Genomic DNA, 5,806 nt, shown 5'->3' with positions numbered 1-5,806 from the left:
GCTTGACCAATGTTAGCTTGGCTAGGGGCCATGCTCACACACGGCGGGACGAAGCGAATACATACTCTCCACCTATACGGCGGAGACAATTAATATATGTGGTGTGGGAGAAAAAGCTTGAAATTACATAATGACTGATTTAATTAGTTGCACGATACTACGTGCAACTAATTATATCGAGGCCAAGCATTAATTAACTGGAATATACGAGTGATTCAGAGCTTTAAAAAAAAAGGCTGAGAACCACCGATCTATTCCTATCACACGGTTATACCCTTATTCCATCCTCTTCCATACACTGATTTGTATGTCGAGTGTGAGTGAGCAGACACCTGCGATTATATGGGCAGATTGGGCCTCATTTCCTTATAATGTTGCCTCAACCATGGCAATCAGGTACATCTTCCCCTTCTTGAGAATTTAACTCCCTTTTTCCGTGGAATTTCTAGAACTCAGACTTTGACGTCATTGACGCTTCATCAAAGGTCACCAGGTCATTTAGTGCACTGTTCCATGGAAGAAAAATGAAAGATAAATAAGCAATATGCAATACCTTCACAGACCACCAGTGGTCCACAGACTATGTCAAAGAAATGTAGTATTTTTTCCACACAGAGTATATTTGCCGGGGTTTACTTGTGCTTGAATAGAGAATGGAATGCAGTAGATAATACATATGATTGACCACTAGGGGGAGTCCATCTCTTGGACTCTGGGTAAGCCCTTGATCAAGTACAAGGCTTGAACTAAAACACTCACATCATGGGTCCATATTCAGACTCGCTGCTACAAATGATCTTTAATCTCAAGAAGTGACTGTACAGTAGCTCACTTTTCACACTAGATTGGATGATAGCAGGAGGTTTATCAGTTGTTTTAGTCCATCCATTTATGGTGCACAGTGGTCTGTATTTCAACAGGGTTTGTCTTCCCACTAATACACCAAGAAATAATGTTGTGTATGTGTATGGTGCCACTCTGTGCTGCTGCTACCAGAGAGGGAGAGGGAGAGGGGAGAGAGAGAGAGAGAGAGAGAGAGAGAGAGAGAGAGAGAGAGAGAGAGAGAGAGAGAGAGAGAGAGAGAGAAAGAGTTTGTTTATAGAGAGAGTTTGTTTACATACCTGAGGTGGATTGATTGATTGATTGATTTATTGATTGATTGATTGATTGATTGATTGATTGATTGATTGATTGATTGATTGATTGATTGATTGATTGATTGATTGATTGATTGATTGATTGATTGATTGAATACTTTATTAACAGTTTGCAAAAAGTACAGAGATGCAGGTATACAGTAGGCCTAATGCTAAAAGGATAACACAAAGAGCCCTGAGGGCTTGTTCCATTGTGGTCACATGTGTATTCAATTCATCAAGACATACAAAGACATACAATACTATACAGTACAATAAATCATCAATACTAGCATCTGTGTAACCTCTTTAACCATTATTTCATACTTTGGCTATTCAAAAATAGCAAATCTACAAGCTCATAGCGCGGCACCGAGTGCCGTGCTATGAGCTTGTAGATCTGCTATTTTTGGGGGGAAAGATCGTGAATTTTTTTGCAAAACTTTGAATATACATGTTTTTTTAAAGCGAACATTTTTAACTAAAATCTTTGCTTTTGGGATATTCTAAAAATGTCTTCTAAATCCTAAGTTATAAAAAATTAAAAAAAACTTATGTTGCTATATATATCAGTGGTTCTCAAACTTTTTCATGTCAAGACATTCTGCATAATGAGTACTTTTACTTTTGGTACTTTCAGTACATTTTGAATACTTTTGTACTTATACTCAAGTACATTTTGAATTCCGGAATTTTATTTGTAAGGGCGCGCTCCCACCAAGAGTTGGCTGGCCGCTGTTAAACGCAGGTTGTGCGCGGCCACAGTTTTTTGCAGCCAGCGGATTCTAAAAAACGGGAGTGTCGCGCCTGTCACTCACTTTCAGGACCCTCCCCGTAGCCCGCACTGCCTGCTGCCTTGAGCACCATGTTGCTTCCTGAGTCTTGAGACAGTCCGCCTTCCACTCACCCGATTGGACAGAGGGAGAAAATCAGCGCCTGCCTCCAGCAGTTTTATGCTTAGTCGCGGAGAGCAGATAAACGCAAGGTCTGCGCGACTAGCGGAAAAATCTGCTCTTGCGTGAATCAACGCATTTGCATTGACAATGCATTGGCAGATTCTGCAAACAGCGGCCAGCCAACTCTTGGTGGGAGCGCGCCCTAACAGAATATTTCTACATTGCAGTATTGATACTTTTACGTAAGTAAAACATGTGAGTACTTTTTCCACCACTGCAGCTGGGTGAAGCTGAAAACTGAAGTTCCCCCATGGGATGTGATGTACTACAAAAGAAGTAATAGCACCATCTAGTGGACTCTTTTAATGCAGCAGCAGCAGCAACAACAACACCAACCAAATTGACTATGAACTCCTTGAAATGAAGGTAGCAGTGGTGGAAAAAGTACTGAAATGTTTTACTTTAGTAAAAGTATCAATACTGCAATGTAGAAATACTCTGTTACAAGTAAAAGGCCTGTGTTCAAAATGTTCTTGAGTAAAAGTACAAACGTATTGGCATCAAAATATACTTAAAGTACCAAAAGTAAAAGTACAAAAATGTTTGAAAATAGCAGATCTACAAGCTCACAACGCGTTGCGCGCGAGCGCGCCCTAAAGGAGGAGTTCATCCAAAAAATTACTTATTTTCTATGCACACCCCATGAAGCCTTGAATTCAAAATGTTCTTGAGTAAAAGTACTAAAGTATTGGCATCAAAATATACTTAAAGTACCAAAAGTAAAAGCACAAAAATGTTTGAAAATAGCAGATCTACAAGCTCACAACGCGTTGCAATTTGATGACCGGGTGTATTTCCGGTAGGAGACACAAATAATCTACTTTGTGTCTCCTACCGGATACATTAGCCGGTAGGAGACGGGAATCAAATTATTAGCTTAGGAATGCGACAAAAACCCCAAAAAAATCATGAATTCAAGGCTTCATGGAGTGTACAATTGATAGAAAATAAGTATTTATTTGGGTGAACTACTCCTTTAAACTCTATACATATTTCTGCTATTTGAAAATAACAGATCTACAAGCTCACAACGCGTTGCGCCAATACATTTGTACTTTTACTCAAGTAAATGTAGAATTCCGGACTTTTATGTATTTCTACATTGCAGTATTGATACTTTTACTTATTAAGTAAAAACATTGAGTACTTTCAAAGAAAGGAAACAGAACTGTTTGTAACGTTGCTTAGAGGAAAGTTTATTGAGAAACAATACAGGAAGTAACAAGAGGTTAATATCAAACTTTACTTGTCTTTAATACACATTGTTGAATACTGGGTGTTTACTGGAACACTGTGGTGAGGTTATGGAATATAAATCAGGTATCTGATTTCTAGAGAGCTGTGTCGTCCTCCTCCGATCAGCGACTGCCTGGAAAGGGACGAGAGACATGCGGTCAGACAGAGGAGAGAGAGACTTTGTTCTATTGGTTCGGTCTGAAGTCTGGTTAAATAGATGATCTATTAGTTAGCAGATCCACAAGCTCACAATGCGTCACGATACGACGCATTGTGAGCTTGTAGATCTTTTATTTTCAAATGATTTAATAAATTGTATACATTTGAAAACTTGTGAAATGGGACATTCTGCATAATGAGTACTTTCTACTGTTGGTACTTTAAATACATTTTGATAACAATACTGTTGTACTTTTACCCAAGTACATTTTGAATTCTGGACTTTTACTTGTAACAGAGAGTACTTCTACATTGCAGTATTGATACTTTTACTTAAGGAGAAAATGTGAGTACCTTTTCCACCACTGCATACTTGTGAGGGCCAAAGGTCCCCACTAGCATAGTAGAATTAGAGAAATAGACGTTTTTTTCCTGGTCCTCACAAGAGGAAGTGTCGTTTTATGGTTAAAAAGCAATAAATAAATAAACCGATCTACAAGCTTGTGAGCTTGTAGATCGGCTATATTCAGCTTTAGGTATAGGGTAAAACATATTTGCCTCACTATATTGTCCTCACATGTCCTCACAACTTAGTATAGTAAATACAGTGTGTGTGCGTGTGTGTGTGTGTGTGTGTGTGTGTGTGTGTGTGTGTGTGTGTGTGTGTGTGTGTGTGTGTGTGTGTGTGCGCACACGTGTGTGCGCGTGTGTGTGCGTGTGTGAGGTCAGAGGTTAGATTGTGATTTTTGATGCAGTTCTTAATTAAACAGCACCCCCTAGTGGCTAAAGTAGTGAAATAAACTGCCTGGCGGGATGCTACAGTTAACAATAAGAGCTTAAATGGATACTTCACTTTCACATAAAATAAACATTTAAAAAATATATTAAAAATAAATGAAAAAAGTAATGGAAAATTCATGGCCCCCTCACGCATTAGAGTGTCCTACTAATGTGTGAGGGGGCCTTTATTTTGCCATAACTTCTTTCATTTTTTTTAAAATTTTTTTTTTTTAATGTTTATTTTATGTGAAAGTGAAGTATCCCTTTAATTAATACAACCGTTACATTAACCAGACATATAAATTAAGAAAAAAATAAGATTAGGCCGTGTTGCGCAACTGTTAAAAACAATGTGTACATTAGTTACTAAGTACAACTATGAGCTTGTATCAGTATACTATAATAACACATAGCGCTGAAGAGTAGGTTTGCATGTCTGCTGTGTAATGGTCTGATTTGGACTGTCTAATCTGGTCTGAACTGGTCTAATCTGGTCTGGACCAGTACAATGGTTCGCAAAGTGGGGTCCAGGGACCCTCAAGGATCCTGAGGGGGTTCCAAATGGACCCTTACAGGTCTGTAACTCTGAGCGTGTACAAATGGAACCAAATGGACCCTTACGGATCTGTAACTCTGAGAGTGTACAAATGGAACCAAATGGACCCTTACAGATCTGTAACTCTGAGCGTGTGCAAATGGAACCAAATGGACCCTTACAGATCTATAATGGAACAAAATGGTCCCTTACAGATATGTAACTCTGAGAGTGTGCAAATGCATTTGTACACTCTCAGCGTTATGGAGGTTGTAGAAACGAAAAAGTTGGTCTGGTCTGATGTGGGTTGTTATAGGCGTCAGTGCTCTGAACACATTGAGTGCCAGGTACTATGCATCCAAATCATCCTCAGAGTGCCAGCGTTTTGACCGCGTTTTGACGATCTTTGGACAGCCACAGAAGCCAAAACATGCACACGGATGTAAATCGGCCATTTTGAAGCGATCGCCAGTTGAAAATGGCTGGTTTTCACCATAAGAAAAAAAAATCTGAGCTAGAGTGTGACGGTTGGATTTGAGACGACGTAGATCTACGTCCTCGGTACTCAATGTGTTAAAAGAGCACACGTGCGTGCGTGCGTGTGTGTGTGCGTACATGCGTGCATGCGTGCATGTGTGCGTGCTTACGTGTGTGTACATACGTGTGGTGTCTCTGTGTGTGAGCGTTTCTCTTGTGTTTTCTTAGATCTGTCGGCGGTTAGTCCTGCTTCTCCGTTTGGAAGATCTGCTCCGTACAGGCGCTGCCCTGGGCTGAGGTATGATGGGGACCACAGGCTTGGCCATGATGGGCTGGGGTACCACGGGATGGGGTACCACAGGCTGGGGTATGATGGGCTGAGGGGGCTGAGGTTTGGCCGCTGAACGAGGAGCGAACTTCTTCCTGTCCACTTCGTCAGAGTCTGGGCTCTCGTCCTCTGTGAAGACAACACACACACATGACAAACTCACTCTTCAGGATTCATCATTAAAGAACGACTTCACCCA

Source organism: Gymnoscopelus braueri, assembly GCF_963280865.1.
Source record: "Gymnoscopelus braueri genome assembly, chromosome: 11".
Classification (NCBI taxonomy): Eukaryota; Metazoa; Chordata; class Actinopteri; order Myctophiformes; family Myctophidae; genus Gymnoscopelus; species Gymnoscopelus braueri.
The sequence above is the reverse complement of the archived record's forward strand: the minus strand, read 5'-3'. Positions refer to the sequence as shown.